The following is a 26,098-nucleotide window of genomic DNA, read 5'->3' on the forward strand; positions in this document are numbered from 1 at the left end:
GTAAAATTCCAGGTTCACATATTACATTCGATCCTAAGATTGGCAATCGAAAGGAGTGTGTTGAGAAGTCATGCTGGAAATGTGTTGAGAACCATTTCTTTTTTTCTTTTTTTTTGTATCTGTGATATCTGTCATGCTATGTCAGCCTTTCAGTGGCACTGTAGTGAATAGAGGACAGGAGAAGACCTTGGCTAAAATACACCCTCCATTTACCGAAAACAATTCCACAGATCGGCCGACATTCGGACTGAACGGGGGAGCGTGGCGTCAATGCTGACCGTCTTAATGAGTCCACAAGCCGCCCCACGTTCGTAGAGCCCACGTATGTCACGGAAGGCCTTTTCTGAAACCCTTTAGAGAGCTCATCAAATATTTATCCCAGTTAGCCATCGCTGAGAGGGAAGAGTCGCCATTTGCTAGCCATTTGCTTGTCGAGGCCAGCGCCCATCAGCAACTAGCACCTTGTCGGAGGAGTACCCGGGCACGCTCGACTTCAGGCACCATGATGCAGTGACTCACGATTTTCTTCCCTTGCAACCTGAATTTGACCAAGTCTGCATTGTTGATTTCACGGTAGGCTGCACTAGCCACGTGCACCACACCAGACGCACGGAACACACCAGACGCAAGGATAGCAGAAGGTACACGGACCGAGCTGCAAAGCACTCCACCAGATCCACTCGCTCATCTTAAACTATTACCATGGACTCCATGGAGCGCAGCAGTCCCGTTGGTCCTATTGGATAAAAGGGATTCAACTAGTACAATTAGAGTGCGAATGGTTTCTACCAGCCGCACATGCCACACAGAATGTACCATTAGCTTGGACCGTAAGCATTGTTCTCACCACAGAGCAGCTACCAGAAAGGGATGCACACATAGTTTGGAATGTAACCTGTCAGATGGCGCTACCTTGTCTGCAGACATTGCAGATTGTAGTACGTGAGAAGAGCCTGGAACGGACGTTATTAGGTCCTCCACTCAGCTCAGCTCAGCCAGGTACACCTTCCCCCAATAAACTTATAGTCAAAGAAGTTATTTTTCACGATCATGAGGAATTTACAGCACATATTCAACAGAGTTAAGTTCCATTATTTAAGGCCAGAAACGTAAACTGCCACAGTTTTCGTTTCAAACCAACATATTTAAGGACTTGAATCAGGCAGTAATTCCTTGTAATATCCAAATTGTCTTGGACGCTCGGCACCACAGGGTAAAGACGCATGTACTCCTGACAACAGAGATCTTTCTTTCTCACTGGACAAGGATTTCAAGGGATGTACCGTACCCTCTGGAGCACCGATCAAGTGGAATACTGTTACTGGAGCGTTAAGTGTTCTATGAGGAGATACTGTTACTGGAATGTTAAGTGTTCTATGAGGAGATACTGTTACTGGAATGTTAAGTGTTCTTTGAGGAGATACTGTTACTGGAATGTTAAGTGTTCTATGAGAAGATACTGTTACTGAAGTCTTAAGTGTTCTGTGAGGAGATACTGTTACTGGAGTGTTAAGTGTTCTATGAGGAGATACTGTTACTGGAATGTTAAGTGTTCTATGAGGATATACTGTTACTGGTGTGTTAGGTGTTCTATGAGGAGATACTGTTCCTGGAATGTTAAGTGTTCTTTGAGGATATACTGTTACCGGAATGTTAAGTGTTCTATGAGAAGATACTGTTACTGAAGTGTTAAGTGTTCTGTGAGGAGATACTGTTACTGGAGTGTTAAGTGTTCTATGAGGAGATACTGTTACTGGAATGTTAAGTGTTCTATGAGGATATACTGTTACTGGAGTGTTAGGTGTTCTATGAGGAGATACTGTTCCTGGAATGTTAAGTGTTCTGTGGGGAGATACTGTTACTGGAATGTTAAGTGTTCAATGAGGAGATACTGTTACTGGAATGCCGAAAAATGTTTAGCGACAGTGCAGAATCAGATGTGAGTGATTCTTCTGAACATGTTGTCCATCCGAGACCTTCTAACACAGAGGAAACAGCTATGCGATCTGACAGAGCGAGACATGCTCCGACAAGAATGACTTACAATGCGTTGTGTCAAAGCTCAGTTTACAGGGGACACTATTACCACATGGCACCAGTGACCTACTCATTATCCCAGTTTCACAGGTACCCAGTTGTATGGTACCCAAGGCAGGTACCACTAGTGCACATGGTACCAACCATGAGAAGCTGAATGTTAATGTGTTAAGCTTAAGCACTGTTGAGGGAGATCTTGTGATTGATAATGCAGTATATATGATGGATGTTCCAGCTGATATACATGTAAATGTTTGAACAATCTGTATGCTCTATGGAAGTGGTTCTAAGGCTGTACATGGTATGTGAATGATTTTAACATGTTCCATATTTAATAAGATGTTTGTTCACCACTAAATGTGAGAATTGGTATTATGAAAACGGGTAAATAATGCTTTTATGGTATCGGTTTAGGAAATGGATTGATCACCCATCTTTTTGCAGTGAAGGTTAATCCTTTTACAGTTTTCTATGCCTATAATGTTTACTTTAGAAAGCAGGTATTTTCGCAAGACATCAATGTCCATCGGTGAAGAGAATCAGTAACCTCATGTTCGAAATGTTGATATTCCAGTTTTGAGATTATCGTGTTTACAGACTTAGTGAATATTGTTTGGAAAGTGTAGAGACGACATTTTGTTTTGCCAGGGAGTGTGTTAGCCCTTTAGAATTGACATATATTATTTTTGGTAAGTTTAAGCTAAACTTATGTTGAATTAGGTACCCCCTATATTTTTTGTGAGTCGAACCAACAGACGTTCGTTCAGAATACATGACTGGTTGTGAGGTAATGCGTAGATGTGACATCAGCAGCAGATACACAGTGACGCCATCTTATTGGGGTGAAGAATAAATTGACTCTGGAACTACATCACGCTGTTGTCTGTTTTCAGCCATTTTGATAGCAACGACCAACACCCTCTTTCATGGGTGCAACATTAGCACTGTATGCAGAGTTCTTTTGGAAGAGATGGTGGTCGTGAAAAGGACTGTTGGACTATGAGGTTACTTGCTGCTGCTAATGGATCATCACCATTCACGATAATCATGAATGTACAGACTGACATTTACAGTATTAGGCTACGGTGTCATTGGCGTAGACGGGTAAAAACCTTTGCCATACAGGACACAAGGATGGTGATGGTGACAGGCCAATCACATGACCAGATACTTTACCTATAACGATAAAAGCTCATGTGCAGCAAAGTACCTTTCTTTGAGATGCGTGCTTGGTATTGGATCACACTTGAAGGAGATTCTTAAGGGATATAACATATGTAATCATCATTTACATCTGCTGACCTTAATGAGGTGAAAATGACATTCAAATTGTATCTTCCACATTTTAGACGCCAACTTGAAATAGAATAGTAACATAAAATACGTTCCATTAAACTTTCCATTAGAAACATAAATTCTTAGGCTGATAAGCTGTTGTCGTTTACTTTATTTCATGTTGTAAAAGTAATATTAGTCAAAAAAAACTTTTCGTAATAAGGTATATTTCTTTTTCACTTGCTTGTGCCAGTCGCTGATTCACACAAATGAAGACTTCTTTTAGCAGCTGCACCATGCTATTATAACTCCATGTTTGGGGGAAACGGGTGAATATTCTTAAAACCATAGAGTTATGGCCCCTGGCACAAGATGCAATAAAACATTAAATATTTCTTGATATGCATAAGATTACGAATTATATTTAAGCTTTTTATGAATTCATTAGAAATGATTGAAAATGACAAGGAGATGAACGTTATGCTAGTGGTACAATCAAGAATAAAAGATTAATTTGAAACCACTTCATGTGTTCACTAAGAAGGTGTGAACGGGAGAGTGACGTTTGGAAATGGTAACAACAGATCACGGAAATACATCCAAAACTAACAAAACAGTGATTCAATGTCACCTCTAGGTTTTTCTAGACAGATATATGTATTTGTGAAGCAAATCAACGTGGCTGTGGTTCAAACGTGGTTACTCTGAATTGTTACCCATAGCCCATGTGAAACAGATGGAAAAGTCTCATTAGTATATATTTCAGGTTCAGGTGGAAGGCTAATGAATGGTTATTGAATGGTTTCAGATTATAGATAGACTTCTCCATCCCCGATATTACTGCCAAAAGTACTGTTTAAGATTAAGCAGACTCAGACGCTACAACTGACTTTGGTCGCACCTTACTGGCCAGCGTGAGCGTGGTTCCCAGACCTAATAGGGGATCTCGGAAACCCAGTAATCAAATTACCAGATTGTCCGAGTGAGTGAGTGAGTTAATATTTAACGTCACATCGGCAATATTTCAGCCATATAGTGACGAGAAATGTTTTATACAAATAATAAATTAAAGTTACTAAAGAATCAGTCAGCGAAGGACTGTAAAATAACTAGAGTATCACAGATGGAGTCTAAAACTAGCATGAACATGTAAAACTGTTTTATGTACGAAGACAATACAATATAAAAACGGGCTATAGATCGCCAACAACTGAAGGTAGATCACCATACTAGGAACCATGGGGACTTACATTACTTTTGCTACCTGCATGGACCCTAGTTGGATTTACACCATCCCTTCAGCCATTGGCGACAGAAGAGAAATCTAGCCATAAATTAAAAGCACACATATTATACGATTAAAAACCTGGTACACTTAAATTGACTTTGAAAGTTTTGGGACTTACGTACCCCCTCAGGAGGACAATAATTTTACGCTACTTCAACCCCCTTTGAGGGTACAGCCACTCACAATCTCAGTTACTAATTTAAACTACCAATAATAAAATATATATCTATTTATAAATCAGTTAGCAAGTCTAATTTTTTTAAAAAGGCAATACTTAAATGAGAACTTATATGACTAAAAAGATCCTTCATAGTTTTTACTTTGAAATAAATATCCCTTGTGATGGAATATTCAACACAGTCAAGCAAGACATGCTTGACCGTGATTCTTTCATCACAAGGGATGCAAAACGGAGGATCCTCACCTTTTAATAGGTACTCATGAGTATATCTTGTGTGGCCAATACGACATCGTCGTATGATGACCTCCTCAAATCTGGACTGACAACCCAAGTAGGTGTAACCAATGTAGGGTTTTATTGCATGTAATTTATTAATACCTACTTGGGTGTCCCACTTCTTTTGCATCAGATCGCGGATGTATGTTCTAATGCCCAGATTGGCCGAACCTACTAATACATCCGCACACCAAGCAAGTCCACGGAAACCCAACAATGTTTCAGTTACACGTGTGGACAGTATCAAAACATGCTTGAAGAAACGAGGATACTCCGCCAGGGCAGCTAGCGTTACAAAGATCGACTCGTAACCTATTTGACCACAAATGGCTAAAGTTTGACACTTATGCAAGGCGGAAAGGCTTCACTGCGATGATAGCCACTCATCCTCAAGTGGCGGAATATCTGTGTCATCTTAGACAGACCAGACATCTGAAGGGTTCGACACTATCTACATACCTCGCTGCGATCAGTACAGTGATTACTATGAAAACAGGCATCAAGTTGACGAAAGTACCAGAATTACTTGCTCTGCTGAGATCTTTTAAGCTGGAGGACCAGCAAAATAAATTCAGAGCTCCAGCCTGGGATCTAAATGTAATTCTGCGTCATCTTACCAGTGATGTCTACGAACCACTAGATCAGATTACACTCGAGCTGCTATCACAGAAAACGCTGTTCCTGCTTGCGTTAGCCACAGCAGCTCGCATATCAGAGATACATGCGCTGGACTTTGGTCGAACTTCTTTCGACAGTGGGAAAATAATGCCGTTCATCTAGGACTTAGATGGGAATTAATTGCCAAGAACCAACTACCTGGTCAACCAGATAGACAGTTCCACGTACCAGCGCTGTCTACAGTCCTTGGTCCACAGGATATAGAGGACTTACCCTTGTGTCCAGTCAGAGCCCTGAAGATAAATCTTCAAAGACTGAAACGAGGAGACAAAAAATTACAATAAAGGACGTATCTAAGGCCAGCTGTTGAATCCAGTGGCTTGACCCACCACCAATCTGTCGGATTCTATAAGCAAAAGATCATGAGTCAGGATAAGGAATAATATGTATTTTTTTAAGTAAAATTGATACTATATACTTATCCTGACTCATGACGAGAAGCCCTCCCAACCTCCCCGTTGAAGACAGTTGAGATTTTACAGCAGATCCAAGTGTATGGGCTGAAAATAAGGAGAGAGTGACAAGTATGGACACGTCACATGATATGGTTTGCGCGGGAAAGGGCAAGGGAGGTAACTCGTGGGGAGTGTATTTATACGTCCGCTTCGGGAACTTCAAGGGATTCAAGTGTTCTACTACCATTCGAAAGGGAAAGGGAGATAAGCAAAAGATCATGAGTCAGGATAAGTATAAAATATCAATTTTACTTAAAAAATTACATTTTCTATGTGCAGTTTCTTTATGTGGCCAGTATATGTATAGCATGTGTAACTGTAATGTGGTCTATGACATTTATGAAACAATACATGCAGTTATGTTATATGACCTTGTTTGTGTTATTTTTCATCATGTCTGATGTTAAATCTGCTTTCTATGATAGTATATCTCATCTTGATTGAATTGTTGGATTTCACCAAGTATTCTTATATTTGGCTGGCCTCCTGGAAAGGCTGTTACATTTTTTAAAGTCACATTTATTTGCACACTGCAAATTAGATAATTTCAAAGTAAAATCTCACAAAGAGCAATTCATTTAGATAATTTTCAGGTGTGTTGGTGTTGATTATAGAAGCAACAGAGGCACACAGACCATATTATAAATCTTTTCTGCCAGAAATTTCTGCAGAAAAAAAAATTCTGCCAGAAATTTCTGCAGGAAAAAAAAAATTCTGCCAGAAATTTCTGCAGAAAAACAAAATCTGCCAGAAATTCTGCAGAAATGCATTTTCAGAGCCAATGTGTGAGCTTATAAAAATATGAACACACTTGCACATTATATTTGTGGATTCATCTCCTTGAGATCTTTCCAATGATATAAAAACCTTTTGTAGCATGCTTCCTTCTGTGTGTCAAGTTAGGACTGGCTGGCCATTCCTAAGTTGTCCCGCCCGGCCTTATAGGATAATATATCATCAGTTAGTGTCCGTACAACACTGTCTATATTCTGATCCATGCCAGTAATAATATCAACTCGTGAAACATTAGTGTTCTGGTTGTATTACATAGATGACAATGCGACTATTGCGAAATATACTCACATTCAAATGGAGACATAGCCCGTGTGAAGAAAGTAGATTTTGTGTATCTGATTTTGACGTCCCATTTGCAATGTATACACTGAGCAGTTTGCACAAACCAAGAATATCCAGATCAACAATACTGACATTACACATATGGACTGGCTGCAGAGCTCACCAGACGTAGGGCCGATGGAACATACATGAAGCACCCACGTGTTAGTGGTCGCACTCTTTAGTCCCAGGCTTTGGGCAACATGATCTGGCCTTAGTTCGAAGGACACCATATTCCCCTGCAGCAACACGATCGTCTCATTTTGTCAGTGACGGTGGACAAATACGCAACTGAATCTGACGGTCCATCCACTGAAAGCAACTAGATGATTGGAAATCTGTACATGTATGAGCTATTTCTGTCCCTTTTGGTTATCGTGCACAATCTCGTATTTTCTTTTTACATAATACAATTACTTGACACGTGCATTACTAAAACTACTATTCTCAAAACATATCGTTGTGCTTTGTGAAAGTACGTACAAAATAATGTACTGTGCTCTGGTGCAAGTATTACTGATCACTCACTGAAATCCTTCACATATATCATTCTGGTTCTAATGTTGTGGTAGTAATATGAAAATGGTTACGAAAAGGGTATTGAGAAAACATGTCTTTGATATTTTGTCCGAGACGTACAAATGTAGAAAAAGAGACAGCAAGTGAGTGAGTGAGTTTAGTTTTACGCCGCACTCAGCAGTCTTCCAGCTATATGGCGGCGGTCTGTAAATATTGGAGTCTGGACCAGACAATCCAGTGATCAACAGCATGGGCATCGATTGCGCAATTGGGAACCAATGACATGTGTCAACCAAGCCAGCGAGCCTGACCACCCGATCCCGTTAGTCGCCTCTTACGACAAGCATGGGTTATTGAAGGTTCATTCCAACCCGGACCTTCACGGGTTAGTGACAGCAAGAACAACGTTTCCCTAATCTTAAAATGTATACACCAAAAGAGTCAGTGTTCAATACCAACTATGTCGTAATCACTAGTAATTGCATGTGATTCACATATGTGTGTACCCTGCCCCACTGGTGACGGCCATGTCAAGCAATAGTCATAAAGCACGATAGCATATAACAGAGTGAAATTGGGAACTGGATCTAGCATCATTGCCATTGACGCATCAATTTGGAAATACCCTTTCCATGCCTAGTATGAAACATTTTGAAATCTTTTCTGGGGGTTTTAATCTTGCAAGCTTATTTACATCACAGCAAGTTTCGTATGTCGGAATAAAACGCTATATCGGTTACACATACTTTGGTTGTCAGTCTAGATTTGAAGAGGTCATCATACGACGATGTCATATTGGCCACACAAGATAAACTCATGCATACCTATTGAAAGGTGAGGATCCCCCGTTTTGTATCCCTTGTGATGAGAGAAGCACGGCCAAGCATGTCCTGCTTGACTGTGTTGAATTCTCTATCATAAGGGATACATATTTCAATATCAAAGCAGTAAAGGGCCTTTTTAATAATGTTAATTATCATTTAATCATTGATTTTTGAAAAGAGATAGATTTTTTAAATGATTTTTGATATCTGTTTCGTAAATAGAGACAGTTTTATAATTGGTAGTTCAGATTATGAACTTAGATTGTTTGTGGCTGTATCCTCAAATGGGGTTGAAGTAGTGTAAAATTATTGTCCTCCTGAGAGGATGCCCAAAAGGCCTAAAACTTTCCCAGTCAATTTCGCTCAACCATATTTTTTAATCGTAGTATTTTTGTTATCCTAAATTTTGACTAAATCTTCCTACCATCGCCAGCTGTTGAGGGGATGGTGTAAATCCAATTAGGGTCCATGCAGGTAGCAAAAGTTATGTAAGTCCCCATGGTTCCTAGTATGGTGATCCACCCTCAGTTGTTAGCGATCTATAGCCCGTGTTTTATATTGTACTGTCTGCTTTCATTACAGTTTTTTAGTTTTCCATTCTAGTTTTATATCCATATCTGTGATACTCTAGTTATTTTACAGTCCGTCGATGACTGATTATTTACCTACTTGTATTTATTGTGTATGCCAAATAATTTTCTCGTCAATAAATGGCTGAAATATTGCCGAGGTGACGTTAAATTTTAACTCCCTCACTCACTCGTATGTCGGAAAGTCCATGTTCTACTATGCTTCAGTATGAAACTACTCAATACTATTTAACTAAAAACAACGTTGGTTATGGAAAACATTTTGGCATCCATCTTTTGACAACACAGTTTTCACAAAGAAATGTTAAAGATGTAATATCCGACACCCAGCTGTATATCTAATTCCCATCAAGACGTTTCAATAAATTATGACACTGTAAAGATGATTGTCTAGACATGTCAATGTTCACCCACGTGAAGCTATATTTTTATATCTTCTCTGCAAAGTTCCGGACCCCAAAGTGTTCAAATGCAAGAATAATATTTTGTTACACATCTCGTGTGTAAGAGAAGAATACACGACACTCTGCTCTAGAGGATTCCTTTAATTGATGAATGAAATATTATGACAAAAGACGCATCGCTATGGCCAGTTAAAACTGTGACTGTTACATAGTTTATAACCTTAGTACTCCCCAACGTTGTAATGGCAGTGAAGGATATCTTTGCTGTCTCTATCATTTGATGATTAATACATTACAGTAAATGACGGGTTTACTAATTATTTATGCCATCGAGAAATGACGGATACTTTTGTTAGCGCTGCTTTTGAAAGTAAACAGAAGTTTCAGATCTAGAATAGAATTTAATAAAACTCTATTATCTCAAGGAGAAATTCTAAATTCCAGGAATTGTTGTATTGGATGTAAGAGTTTCTAGATGTGTATGGCTATTATCTCAGTCTCAGGGAGAAGCATGAAATATTGTGATTGTATGAAAGAATTAAGAATAATTACTGTAGCGACTACGTTTGATAATTTGATACACTTGTTCACTTCCTCGGTAAATATTCCCATCAGAGGTAATATTTTGGCCTCGAGCCATAACTTTCTGCACATTGAATTAATAATTGAACACCAACCATAAACTCAGGAATACCTCACAACATTTGAAGTAACATTAGCATTCATATACTGTTTCTAGCTGGGATACACAGTTCTGACGGGATATACATACTGTATCAAACAGTAGCTATTGATTCAATTATCGTCTCTTGAAAGAAGTATAATCTCTATCGTTTCATTGTCTTTGACAGGTACGCAGCTTGATTACTGTATGAATAAAAGCTATGAAACATAAAACTATCTTATCAAAAACGTGTTTCTTATCGTTGATTTTCCTTGCAAAGGGTCCAAGAAAAACAAGAGACGTTTCTGCCTATTGTACAAGAGATGTGAATGTTCAAACCTTTTCAGTAAAGCAAAAGCCCCAAGTTTAAAAACACGTCAAGATTACCACTGATCGATAAAGATGATGATGATAATTATCACATGACCCAGCATATCAACGAGGATATAATTTTGCAATGGAGACATTTTGTTTATATTCAATGAAAACACTTCAATACTACAGAATAATCAATTTTGTTTATGTATAGGTTAATCACTCTTACAAGGTGATTATTTAAATAAACTCTGTGAGGGCTTTATCCCGAGCAGAGTTTTTTTTAAATAATTACCGTAGTGAGGGTGATTAAACAGCTTACACCACGAGGGCATACTTATTTAATGCGCGTGTAATGTATTAGGCATGATGAAGATGATCAAAATCAGTTCAGTTTTATTGTTTTTAAATAGAAATAATTGCCCTAGGGCATGACTTTTCCTGGTGGTTTAACTGCCGAAACAGACTCCAAAATAGTGACAATGCCTTTCGTAGGCTGAACAATGTATGGAAGTCGTCACAGTACAGCACAAACACCAAACTTAAACTGTACAAGAGCTGCGTACTTTCCACACTTCTGTATGGCTCTGAATGCTAAGGAATGACAGAGCACGACATCAACAAGCTTTCTATTTTTCACACCCAAAGCCACTGAAACATCCTAAAAATCTTCTGGCCCAAACAAATCTTCTGGCCCATCAAACCAGCATCTGCTACCATGCTGCAAACTACTGTCCTATATCACTAACTAGCTGTGTTTGTAAAACCATGGAGCGCATGGTCAACAATCGATTGATCTGGTACTTGGAGACCAATAACCTCCTTAGTGACCTCAAATGTGGTTTCCGAAGAAAAACGAAGTACCATTGACCATCTGGTGCGTCTGGAATTTTTCATAAAAAATTCCATCGTCAACAAACAATATACTACATCTGTCTTCTTCGATTTAGAAAAAGCATACGATACAACGTGGAAAAATGGTATCTTAAAGATTTACATAAATTTGGATTGAGGGGCAGATAACCTCATTTCATATCTCAGTTTTCAAACAACAGACAATTTCAAGTACGGGTAGGTTCCACATTGTCTGATTATTTCTACCAAGATCAGGGCGTCCCTCAAGGCAGCATCCTGTCTGTCACCCTTTTTAGCATCAAAATTAATAGCCTCACTAACGTCCTGAACAGTTGTGTAGATGGGCCCCCTTTTCGTGGACGATTTCAATATTTCATCCAGATCCAGACGTATCTTTAGATGGTACTCCCATCAAGGTAGTAGAAGAGGCCAAATTCCTGGGACCTGACATTCTTGCCACACATAAAATATTTGAAAACCAAGTGCTTGAAGGCTCTGGACTTACTAAAAGTCGTTCATATACAGAGTGGGGAGGGGATCAGATTACCATCCTTCACTTGTACAGATCTTTGGTTCGCTCTAATCTAGACTACGGCTCCATTGTTTATGGTGATTCTATCCACCATCAAGGCCTGAGGCTCTGCCTGGGAGCTTTTAGGACCTCTCCGGTAGACAGTCTATATGCAGAGGCTAACGAACCTTGCCTTGAACAACGCCGCATTAAACTTTCACTGCAGTTTATCATTAAACTACGTTCAAATCAGTCTAATCCAGCATACAATTGTGTTTTCAACCCCTCTCTATGAAAACTTGTTTCCTAAACTGCCAAGCCTGGTTCCACCACTTGGAATCAGAATTCAACCACACATATCTGCAGCTAAATTGATCTCAATATCATAGCACCTAACCGACTCCTGTCTTCACCACCCTGGCAGATGGTGAAACCAAAGGTCGATCTTACCCTCACTAAACTCAAAAAGTCTGAAACAAATCCCTTGGTGTTCCAGCAGGAATACATCCAGTTACGTTCCAAGTATGACACCCATAGATCCATTTTCACAGACGGATCCAAGGATGAGGGCCAAGTTGCCAGTGCTACAGTCATTGGATCTAAGACTGTCTCCTCTAGGATTCCCGACAACAGTTCCATTTTCACTGCCGAGGCCAAAGCTATCTTTTCAGCTTTGACCTATATTAAACAGCAGAATCATTCCAAAACCTTCATCGTTTTCACAGATTCACTATCTTGCCTTCAAGCACTTCAAAATGTTACTTCAAGTCACCCAATCATTCTGGACATTTTAGAACTTTACAACGACCTCTCTACTGGCCAGTGTGACATCGTCCTCTGCTAGTTGCCGGGTCACGTGGGCATAGCAGGAAACACAAAAGCCAATGGTGCAGCAAAAGCAGCTCTTGACAAGCCCTTATCTCCACTGTTGATCCCGTACAGTGATTTCAAACCCACTATCAAAAGCTAAACTCAGGACCTCATGCAAAACCGATGGGACACTCAAGTAGGAAGAAATAAACTGTATGAATTGAAACCAACTATTGGTTATACCTACTTGGGTTGTCAGTCAAGACGTGATGAGGTAATTTTACGACGATGTCGTATTGGCCACAGTCGGTTTACTCATGACTATCTGCTGAAAACGGATGGGGATGGACCCCCCATGTGTGTCTCTTGCGATGAGGTTTTCACCATCATGCATATTCTGCTTGAATGGGTGGACTTATCGTCTGCAAGGGACTCACATTATAATGCAACAAACCTGAAAGATCTGTTCTCCCGCGTGAGCGCTCATCTGATAGTGAACTACCTGAGGGAAGTTGATCTGTATCATAAATTGTAACTGTGAAATGTGACTATCATAAATTGTAACTGTGAAATGTGACTAACAAATTGCCTGCCTTTAAATTTGGTGCTATGACTTTTTCTGCTTTTAAATGACAATGTAATGAATATATGTTTTTGAAATAAAACTCATTCCGAGTATGTACTTACAATGTTGATTAATGCAAACTTGTTCTCGTCACTATATGGCTGGAATAATGCCGATGTGACGCAAAACCAAACTCAACCCAACTCAACTCTTCCACATACAGTTCCTTTCAGGTGACTGGACACATCACCCAGTGACAGTACCGACCAGTTGACCCCACCTACTGTACTTAGGTAACGTCCTCATTAGAATGGAGCACTGGGGTAACTTAGTGGTTGAAGTGTCACGCTGAAAACCCGGGTTCGATTCCCTCCATGGGTGCAGTGTGTGAAGCCCAATTCTAGTGTCCCCCGACGTGATATTGCTGGAATATTGCCTAAAACGGTGTAAAACCATACTCACACGCTCACTATAGTCGCACAATGCTTTAATGCATACATTTCCATTTTCTGGATTTACCTAAACGCACATATTGCATCTGTATTAACTTTGCACATTCTTTGTCGTACCAAGATGGCTGGAATCTGTTTGCCTGCATTTAATCCACAGGAGAATATATCATCAGCTAGTGTCTGTACAACACTGTCTATATTCTGATCCATGCCAGTAATAATATCAACTCGTGAAACATTAGTGTTCTGGTAGTATGACATAGACGACAATGTGTCTCTTGCTAAATATACTCACATTCAATTGGAAACTAATAGCTTGGTAGAAAACGTAATTTTACATATCGTTCATCTATACTTTCACACTCTTATCTTAAAACTTGATCATGAATTGATAACTTGATGGGATATGGTCGGAATCAGAATTCGATAGTCTCACAACAAATTTTGTACATCAGATTTTGACCTCCCGTTTACAATGTATACACTGAGCACTGCCTGAAGAGCTCACCAGACGTAGACCCGCTTCGGGCAACATGATCTGGCCTTAGTTTGAAGGACAACATATTCCCCTGCAGCAACATGATCGTCTCATTTTGTCAGTGACGGTGGACAAATACGCAACTGAATCTGACGGTCCATCTACTGAAAACAACTAGATGATTGGACATCTGTACATGTATGAGCTATTTCTGTCACTTTGGATTATCGTGCACAATCTGGCATTTTGCTATTACATAATACAATAACTTGACACGTGCATTACTAAAACTACTATTCTCAAAACATATCGTTGTGCTTTGTGAAAGTACGTACAGAATAATGTACTGTGCTCTGTTGCAAGTGTTACTGATCACTCACTGAAATCCTTCACATATATCATTCTGGTTCTAATGTTGTGGTAGTAATATGAAAATGGTTACGAAAAGGGTATTGAAATACCTATGCATGTACTTTAGAAAACATTGCTTTGATATTTTGTGCGGGACATACACATGTAGAAAAAGAGACAGCAAGAACAACGTTCCCTAATCTTAAAATGTATACACCAAAAATATAGAGTCAGTGTTCGATTCCAACTATGTCATAATCACTAGTAATTGCATGTGATTCACATATGTGTGTACCCTGCCCCACTGGTGACGGCCATGTCAAGCAATAGTCATGAAGCACAATAGCATATAACAGAGTGAAATTGGGAACTGGATCTAGCATCATTGCCACTGACGGATCCATTTGGAAATACCTTTTCCATTCCTAGTATGAAACATTTTGAAATCATTTCTGCGGGTTTTAATCTTGCAAGCTTATTTACATCTGAGCAAGTTTCGTATGTCAGAAAGACCATGTTCTACTATGTTTCAATATGAAACTACTGAATACTATTTAACTAAAAAGAACGTTGGTTATGGAAAACATTTGGCATCCATCTTCTGACAACACAATTTTCACAAAGAAATAACAAGGATGTAATATCCGACACCCAGCTGTGTATGCGATTCCCATCAAGACGTTTCAATAAATTGTGACAATGTAAGGGTGATTGTCTAGAGATGTCAATGTTCACCCACGTAAAGCTGCATTTTTATATCTTCTCTGTACAGTTCCTGATACAAAAGTGTTCAAATACAAGAATAATATTTTGTTACACCTCTCATGAGTATGAGAAGAATACACGCCCCTCTGCTGTAGAGGATTGCTTTGATTAATGTTTGAAATATCATTAAAATGTATGAAATATCATATGGTTGTTGCATAATATATAACATTAGTGCTCCCCGGCACTGTTATGGCAACAAAGAAACTTTTTCCTGCCTGTATCGATTGGTGATTAATACGTTAGAGTGTCTGACGAGTTTATCAATTAGTTATGCCATCGCGAAATTATGGATACGTTTGTTAGCGGTGCTAAAGTTTCAGATCTAGAATAGAATGGAATGGAATAAAAGCATATCATCACAAAAAAGAAATGTGTATGTATCACAAGCTAGGCAATACATTACCAGATCGGTAAAATACACATTGTAAATACACATTGCCACAAATTGCACAACACCATTTAGATACGTGCCACGCAGCGGACAATTATTACCTCGTACTGATTCTAACAATTTGTTATTCATATTAAAAGTTGGACTTCTCCTTTACAAACTTAATGCTACAAGAATCTGTTAGTCTTTTGAAAATAGGCTTGCTTAAAACGCCTGCCAGATAGGAGAAGACTGTTCTCATTGGTGAGGCAATGAGATTTCTCAGAGGTAGTTCTCTGTGCTTTCTTTGTTACTCTTGTCTCATGCAATACACATATTAAATCCAACACTGCATATTCTGTTAGTTGAAAAGAACAGTTTGATGTGACAGTTTGGTTACTATAGAGAAGAAAAAGTTAAAATACTTCGAAAAAAATCACTAGTAGAATTAGGGTAAAACTTTTTAATACTGACATTGAAAGAAACGAAGCTTGCATAAAAAGTGTCTTTACTGAACTTTAATAACAATGCACAGAAAGTTTACATTCCAGACATTGTCACATTGGATGTAGGAGTTTCAAGATGTGTTTGTCTAATATATCAGCCCCGAGGAGAAACATGTAACATTGTGATTGTGTGAAGGGGTGAAAAGTTATAGCGACTACGTTTGATAATTTGATACACTTGAACACTCGTCTTATTCAAAGTATTCTGTTATGTTTACATCGTTAGTAAATATTCCCATCAGAGATAATCTTTCCGACTCCAGCTAAAACTTTCTGCACACTCAATAAATAATTAAACACCTTCCACAAAGTCAGAATGCCCCACGGCATTTGAAGTAACGTTAGCATTCATATACTGTTTCTAACAGGGATACTATGTTCTGACGGGATATACATACTGTATCAAGCAGCAGCTATAGATTGATTAATCGTCTCGTGATAGAAAATTAATCACTATCGCTTCATTGTCTTGGACAGGTACGCAGCTTGACTACTTTCTGAATTGAATATATTAAACATTTTCTTATCGTGTTTCTTATCGTTGATTCTGTAAATAGTCCCACACGAACAAGAGACGTTTCTGTCTATTGTGTAGGTGATGTAAATGTTCAAACATTTTCAACAACGCAAACACCCCAAGTTTCAAACACCACACCTCAGGCATGTATGCGTCAATAATTGTACTGATCGATAAAGAAAATAACGATAATTATCATATGACCCAGTATATTAACATACGAAGGAATGACTTTACAATGGAGAAAACATTTGTTTATCCAATGAAAACAGCCAATACCAGAGAATGAACAATTTTGATTATCTGCCCAAACAGACTCCAAAACAGTGATAAAACTTTTAACAAAGTGACATGTGCTTCAGAAAAGTGATATTTCGCCGCAGTGACAGAAATTTAATGTGTTCACTGAGGTGAAAATAACACTTTGCCAGAACTATTTCGTGAAGTTGTCATCCATAAAGTTTGTGATGTATCTATGTGTCACTCGTAAAAATACCCCGTTTTTCACCTCACTCGATGACAGATAAATCCTATTTCACTAGTCACATGAATTCCCTCTATACATTTTAAAATCAATGATGAAACAGTCGCAAAAAGGGTCATGTTGTTCTGCTGCTGTCTGCTGATTGATACTTGCCATCGTGCCTGTTGCTCAAACCCGCATCTAAATCATCAACGAAGCTGTTTTAAACACAATGTAGTACTTCACATCTCACTGTATTACGAGTATTTATTGGAGAATTACAATGACTTGTTTTTGATTGGCATGTATGGTTTTAAACCAAAGTATATATTCGTTACACGGGTACTTTATTCCAGTATTTAACGTGTGTTCTTTACTAACAAAGTGTCTCCTTTCACGGACTGCTAAATTATTTGCCCCCAAATGTTTTTCTTATCAAATTCTATTTCTATTATTTTGACAAGGCCGCTTTACACCATTTGGAACTGGACCAGTAAACATACACGAACCTATGGTAATCGCCCAGAGTTTTAGAACCGGACCAGTAAGAAGTAACGCTCGTCACGGGCGACTGAAGCCACAGCCAGGAGAAAGGACCTGTTTGTGTCGTGACTTTTTTAAACGAATTACACAGATTGAGCACACAACGTGTTAGTTTCGTAAAAAAAGTGTAAGAAAAGTTCATGCAGCATCAAAACTGCAAAGCCAGAATACTTATTCATTTAACTCTAATTAAATGTAGGAGCATCAAAGACGATGAAGTTGGCAGCTAGTGGAAGTTGATTCCTAATTCAAGGACATATTATAAGAGTAACCAACTCTGATTGAACCCTTATAGATTCGGGTTAGAATTGGCCTTCAGAACTTGGGAGTGAAGTGCGAGAATTGGGTGGCACGGCTCGCAGACTTGGCTCATGCATGTCATCATGTCCCAGCTGTCAGCACGTCCCAACTGTCACCTTGTCCCAAATGTCACCATGTCCCAACTGTCACCATGTCCCAACCGTCACCATGTCCCAACTCTCACCATGTCCCAACCGTCACCATGTCCCAACTGTCAACACGTCCCAACCGTCACCATGTCCCAACTGTCATCATCTCCCAGCTGTCACCATGTCCCAACTGTCATTATGTTCCAGCTGTCATTATATCCGAACTCATGCTTGAGTGAGTGAGCGAGTGAGTGAGTGAGCGAGTGAGTGAGTTGTGTTTTACCCTGCACTCAGCAATATTCCAGCTATACGGCAGCGGTCTGTAAATAATCGAATCTGGACCAGACAATCCAGTCATCAACAGCATGAGCATCGATCTGCGCAATTGGGAACCGATGACGTGTGTCAAACAAGTCAGCGAGCCTGACCACCCGATCCCGTTAGTCGCCTCTTACAACAAGCATGGGTTACTGAAGGCCAATATTTTAACCCGGACCTTCACGGGTCACCAATGGACTGAGAAAATTTGGTGCTCATGATTTCAGTCACTAAATTGTCTGGTCCAGATGTATAGTCGGTCGTTGTACCGCTAGAATATAGCAGTGTTTGGAGTTAAAAAAGGCAAAACCTATGAAAAAAACCTACAAACTGACGGCCGTTACACCGCAGAGGCTAATATTTGTAACAGTACTTGTAGTTGCTTACATGTATTTCCAAGGTCTTATATATTTAATAATCAATGGCGAATGTCAACCCTCACAAACCAGATATGTTTTATGATACACAGTAGACCCATTAATATACACAAACCAATGATTAGTGATTGCAACAACTGGCATGTGTGTGGAACTGCAATTTATCACTCAGTAAAATTGTAAATCTATTCATGAATCTGTTATTTGAACCTTTCCTCCTTGTGGTTGTTTAATAATGAATAATCTTTTAAAAAAGCACCACTGTATCAGTCATGTTAAAAACATCACATGTCACATCTTCACAAGGAAATATCCAGCTTCGCAATTTTATTAAATTTCGACTATAACAAAGTTTGAAATATACCTCTGTCGGTTTATTAATCACAGTCAGGGTTTAGTGGCGATTGGTTAAAAGTTCATCTATTTGGGCATTCACATTGAAGAAACATAATAATGCTAGTATAACAGTGTCAAAATTGGTCTATTTGTCTTCTCGTTTTCACTAAAATTCGAAAATACTCCACAATGCATATTTAACTTTACTCTACTCTAACTAACTCTGCTCGCGCACTGGCGACTTGCATAATATCACTTATCGACTCAGGATGCAAGCTGGTTCAACTGGTCAAGCGACGCTACATGCAATTAAATGCTAGGTTACTTTGCGTCCTAAACGGAATACAAGACTTTGTCGATGTAGGGGGCCTGATAGTGTAGTTACAGCTGAACAAGTCATGTATAATCTGTCATAGGAACCAGCACAAACTGTGACATTCCAAAGGCATTTGTAATCTCATTCGCATTATGTAACCTTCATTACTTCGGCACTCAGCGTTAGTGTCTGGCATCCAAGACTTGCGTAACGTAACCAGCATGTGATATTTTCTTTTATCGAAATTGTAAATTGAACATGCTCGTACTGACTTTCAAATTCCGACAGAAGGTCTCGGGTATATAAACAGGATGGTTGCACAATAGATTCATTCCTGCTTTGCCCGAGATCTCATGTTTGTTTTTTGAGGGCGTGGGCATCCCGATGCTAATTTCCAATCAACAGTTCTAGGACTAAAGACAGTAACAAAAACATACTGTTTTAATAGGATTACTTCAACAACAGACACTGGGAAATTTACTGGTACTTTATTGGTACTGTTTTGTCAGTACACGAGATGAAATAAAGGTTTGGTTCTTCGAGAACACAATCAATTTCGTATATCGGTAGGTGAGACGGTATAAATAAATGTGTTCGTTGCACAACCTTATTGATTCGACCCTGCATTCGATTTATGACCCAACCAATCTAAACAAAAACGTCATAACGTGGAAGAAAGGAACTTAACAAATTGTGGTACTGGTACAGTATCTTCCACTGGGCATGTCAGGTTTGATCATTATTAGTCAGTATTTACACTTTACGGCTCTGCGAAACGGAGGATCCTCACCTTTTAATAGGTACTCATGAGTATATCTTGTGTGGCCAATACGACATCGTCGTATGATGACCTCCTCAAATCTGGACTGACAACCAAAGTAGGTGTAACCAATGTAGGGTTTTATTGCATGTAATTTATTAATACCTACTTGGATGTCCCACTTCTTCTTACATCAGATTATGGATGTAAGTTCTAATGCTAGCTTTGTAATCAGAGTATGGAATTAGAAGTGGTGTCACAGATTTGTTGAGTGCTGCCTTAGCAGCAAGATCGGCCATTGTGTTCCCAGAAATGCCAACGTGGCTGGGTAACCAACAAAAGATGATGTCACATTGGCCAGTAGCAAGCTCATTATACAATTCAATAATTTCTAATAAAAGTGGATGTTTACAAGAAATATTTTTAATCGCCTGAAGGCAAGAAAGTGAGTCAGAAAAGATGATATATTGTTGATATTTAGGGTGTTTTTTAATATATTTTAAGGCTGTTAATATGGCGTTTGCTTCTGCTGTAAAAATAGAGCTGTTATCTGGTAAACGAGAAGAGATTGTTCTGGATCCAATGACAGTGGCACAAGCCATCGCGCCACCATCCTTGGACCCATCTGTAAATAAGGATTTATATGTATTATATTTACTTTTTAATTGATTATATTCTTGTTTATATTGTAATTCATTAGTTTCTGCTTTTTTAAATGCTGTCAATGTTAGGTCAACTAGTGGCCTAACCAACTGCCAAGGAGGAGAAGAAAAAAGACGGGAAGGAGCTATATTTTCCAGCTCGATGCCAGCATCAGAAATGAATGGTTTAAGTCGTATGTATAGTAGAAACCATCCACAAAACCATATGCTTGTGTTACAGTGCGACCTTATAGTAAACTGTTGTATAGTAGAAACCATCCACAAACCCATATGCTTGTGTTACAGTGCGACCTTATAGTAAACTGTCGTATAGTACAAACCTTCCACAAAACCATATGCTTGTGTTACAGTGGAGCCGTATAGTAAACTGTTGTATAGTAGACATTCCTTATGGTGATGCATTTATCGCTGCATGTACAAATAGTTGATTTTGATACACTGTGCTGTAATTATCTATTTATCCTTGTAATCAGATAAAGAGCTGTATGTACTGAAAGGTACTGCTTCATAAGAAACTAATGACTTCGTTCCGTTTGTTCGTATTAAACAAAGCTACGTGGAAACGTTGTGGAAATTGTTGTGTGAAAATGAAAATCGTGATAGAGATGTAATTTATGAAGTTGCCCGTCCGGCTTCGACTCAGGTGTTTATTCCCGTTCCCATTGATACATATCAATAACAAAGAACTATTTGTGACATGACTGACAAGCAATGCCACAACCCTTCAAGCGATATATAATAAATAATAGAACAAGAAAAGTTCCATCAAATATTTCCCGCCTGTTGTATTTTGTCCATAATATTATATAACTAGAGTCCACACGAGTAGCACACCGCAAAGTGTGAGCAGTGAGGTTTAGACTGGAACTGATGTTATTCATAATTAGATGCACGCTCCCAGAACCCAGCACATAATTGTTTGTGAGTAAACGGATTTCACTTGGTCTCTGTTTTAAGCTGACACAGAGTGATGTACATGATATAACTCAATTGGGAGCACTCAATCACTAACTCCCTCACTCATTCGCCCACGCACTTACTCACCCACTCACGTAAGCACACACAACATCTACAATTACGTTTAGGCATTCCTCTCGATAATGTCAACAAGTAAAGACAAAGTCAGATACTATAGATCGTCAGTGTGCCAAACATACAGATATAGATGGCGGCACAGACCTAAGATACAAGGAATTTATGTATTTATTTTATTTTTTAAATTTTTTTTAGAATCCCTTAAACTTCAAACAGAAAATCCTTGGATGAGGAGTAACTTTTTAAAAATCCATCGATAACCCTTTTAGTTTTTTTGAGACAAAGTAAAAGAGTACGTGTCCTATAACTTACCGAGCAATTGTTGCCCTGTCTAACTAAGTTGAACCTATGCTTTGGGGTTCGTTTTCATTATCATTGGGTACGCAGTGGAATGTTGTCCTAGCACATGATGTAGAATTGGACAAGTTTACCATAATAGTAATATTTCAGAGTATCGTTGTGTCCGTCAGTCACATGGCCGGATCTGCCTGAAACATTGTATCTGTTATTAAGGCTTCAGTGAGTACTAGGGTTGGTTTTAGTTGGACTAGAGTCCATTTTGAAGAACTCATACTCAGAAAGCAAACAGCACTGTGCTTCTTTTGTCCCGTGCAGCAAACGACACGCAGTGTTGCCGATACTGCGTTACCTATCTTCTGTAAAGTAAGGTGCAGTTTAGAAACATAAGTGAAAGTCATTTGTATGGGTTTGTTTTCAGACATTGAATGTCGTCGTGTGGGGTCTCACGAACACCTAGTATCATCACTATTTCATAGCAATTCATAAACATGTGCTCTGTCATCGTATCGCATGGTGACAATCACTGGAGCTTGCACGTGACTTTTGAGATGTCAGACTACGTTTTACGGCCACTACTAGTTGTGACGCTGTCGTTGAAGGACGAAGAGGTATTACCCAAGTCAAAAGTTTACTTTTCCTCATTGCCATAGAATATGCCACACAACTCTTTGAACAGCTGAGATGTGACACGTTTGGTTTGGGACATAAACCCAGACTGAGTGGTATTTCCTAACTGAAGCAAATTCATTTATACTTGTTTTCTTGAGCTATGTTGATGTCACTTGGATCCTCCATACATCTGTGTTTCTATACCTGCAGGTAGAATGTTTAAACTTAATTCAGCAGTTGTCAAATTGCTCCAGTGTAGCACTCGGTTATTTACCCCAGTGTCGTTGTCTTCTATTTACCCCAGTGTCGCTGTCTCCAATTTACTCCAGTGTCGCTGTCTCCTATTTACCCCAGTGTCGCTGTCTCCTAATTACCCAAGTGTCGCTGTCTCCCATTTGCCCCAATGTTGCTGTCTCCTATTTGCCCCAGTGTTGCTGTCTCCTATTTACCTATGTCACTGTCTCCTATTTACCCCAGTGTCGCTGTCTCCCATTTACCCCAGTGTTGCTGTCTCCTATTTACCCCAGTGTCGCTGTCTCCTATTTACCACAGTGTCGCTGTCTCCTATTTACCCCAGTGTCGCTGTCTCCTATTTACCCCAGTGTCGCTGTCTCCTATTTACCACAGTGTCGTTGTCTCCTATTTACCCCAGTGTCGCTGTCTCCTATTTACCACAGTGTCGCTGTCTCCTATTTACCCCAGTGTTGCTGTCTCCTATTTCACCCCAGTGTCGCTGTCTCCTATTTACCACAGTGTCGCTGTCTCCTACTTACCCCACCACAGTTTACCCCAGTGTGCTGTCTCCCTATTTACCACAGTGTCGCTGTCTCCTATTTACCCCAGTGTCGTTGTCTCATATTTACCACAGTGTCACTGTCTCCTATTTACCACAGTGTCGTTGTCTCCTATTTACCCCAGTGTCGCTGTCTCCTATTTACCACAGTGTTGCTGTCTCCTATTTACGTCAGTGTTGCTGTCTCCTATTTGCCCCAGTGTCGCTGTCTCCTATTTACCCCCGTGTCGCTGTCTCCTATGTACCCCACCGGCTTATCACAAACCAAAACATTATAATAGAGATAATAATACAATTGCAAAACAATACATCAAAGAGTGAGTGGATTAAAAACACGTATAGACACAGTTTCTGACATATAGCAAATTGTTTCATAGGGAAATGTCCTGGACCAATACGTGAATAAATGTACATAGATCGTAAAAGTTATAGTAAAACTGTAAAACTGTCGCTTCGTCACTAAACTACTAGATTACTGAAACACCCAAAACAAGATTTGTTTTAAGGGTATAACTGAGCGTAACGTGGCTTGTTTACGATGTCCATATCATAACTTGTAATACAGGGACAAGCTATTGACATTGTCTTGTGTATGCAGTAGTTCATGACAGCAAATTTATAATCACACAGATAACCCTCATTGGGACTCTCAATTGGTATTGTTCTTTCAAGAAATCTGCATGAGCGATATGTTTCTTCACATGGAGAAGAAATTCATCTCTAAACTTATTCAATATTCAATACAACAACAGTTAACACGCTTAAGATCAATGTACATTAACATATGGTCACGTGGAAAAGCCTGTGCTGCGCCTGTTTTGATGACGTCACAATATATGTGATGGTCTCATGAATATTCATTATGTGGAATGCCATACATGAGATTGCAACGGTTCATATTGGACGTGGGCTGCAAGACAGTGACGAGTGAAATATATGGTGAGATCTTTTTGGTTAAATTCAAGTGGGAGAATTTGTTGATTGCATTAGGCATTGTTATTGAACGCTTGTGAACATTCTTATGGAGAGTAGAACTGTGGCCTTGTGGTATCGAGTGAACACTCCCTCCTAAATATTTATACACGTGAGCTATTTTACTATCGGGTTCCATGTAACCAAAATATACCTTACAGTCTTTGACATTTGAGAAAATGCTACATATACATGTCACATTTCAGCTCCGGAACATTTTTTCTCAATGAGTGTATTCCTCTTTTTGATTAATTTTCAGATCGACCTGCAATTACTGAGTCGTCAATTGCCTATCCTTGTTCCCGTATTGGTAAGTTTTTCTGCAAATATTGAGAACGTAATCTTGACTTTTGTCATAGTGAACGAAATTTGCTGTCACCAAGCCAGCAAATGGGAGAGTGATACTGAAGACATTTATGGGACATTACCCATGTCAATCCAGCATCATTCGGTTATAAAATATTTAATGATATAACTTCAAAGAATTGTGATGCCATTGACTAATGACGAATTTCATCAGAAATTATACATTCCATTAACATCTGTCATCCACTTCCACGGATCTTCCATGGAACTATCCGCTCTCCAGTCATCTCCCCTGTACGTGCCACACATGAGCACTTGTTTTTTACATGTCTCTGTAAAATTTCCCAGGTAACGTGTCCAGGTTTATATGTTATAATTATTCAATCCTAAGACTGGGTAATTTAAAGGACGTACATGCATTCAGCTGGTCCACCGGGCACTAAACAATGTTTGATATGTGGCAAACTTATATCGTCGCACGATGCTCATGCTCAGTGCTGAAAGCGGCTTGAGAAGCCATGTTTGTTTGGTTTTATCTCGACGCTATATCTGTCACGCTGGTTCTCTAGCAGCCCTTGAGAAACAGGGCATTGTAGCGAAAAGAGAAAAGAAATAGGCTGTAATACATCCTCGATTCACCGCAAAATGTGCAATCGGCTGACATTCAGACGGACTCGGGGAACATGGCGTCCACTCTGTATGTCTTAATGAAACTACACCCGCCCCACGATCCCAGATTCAACGTCACAGAAGGCCTTCAGTAGCCTTGAAACCCTTTGGAGAGCTCATCCAATATTTATCCGAGTCACTGACAGCCATCGCTGAGAGGGAAGAGTCGCCATCTTCAAGTAGACGAGCTCGCCTGGAGCCTAAGTCGAGGCCAGCGCCAGTCAGCAACTGTCACCATGGCGGAGCAAGACCCGGGCACGCTAGACTTCAACTCAGCAGTCACCTTGGTCCAGTGACAAGTGGTCAGCTCAATCTCCCAGTCACCACGATGTAGATGCGGCTTAACAGGTTTCTTGTCCATTGACAGCTATCAACCTTTATCAACCATCGTCAGCACAAGTCATGGCTCACGATTTTCTTCCCTTCCAACCTGAATTTGTCCAAG

At 39.5% G+C, this 26,098-nt stretch overlaps 1 protein-coding gene across 2 annotated transcripts in view; it reads left to right on the forward strand.

The window, feature by feature from the left end:
- Nucleotides 1–24,591: 24,591 nt before the first annotated feature.
- The window catches only part of LOC124262459, a 43,257-nt gene continuing 41,750 nt past the window's right edge, over nt 24,592–26,098 (forward strand). Inside the window, exons 1-2 of one of the 2 annotated variants that reach the window (XM_046696966.1) lie at nt 24,592–24,645; nt 24,938–24,988. The gene's annotated coding sequence lies outside the window, so the exon portion shown is untranslated. Of the gene's footprint in view, nt 24,646–24,718; nt 24,791–24,937; nt 24,989–26,098 lie in introns of those variants that run through there. The other variant, XM_046696967.1, reaches the window with a different exon arrangement.

The sequence above is a fragment of the Haliotis rubra genome, unplaced genomic scaffold (genome assembly GCF_003918875.1).
Source record: "Haliotis rubra isolate DU_JTF1 unplaced genomic scaffold, ASM391887v1 Scf84, whole genome shotgun sequence".
Classification (NCBI taxonomy): Eukaryota; Metazoa; Mollusca; class Gastropoda; order Lepetellida; family Haliotidae; genus Haliotis; species Haliotis rubra.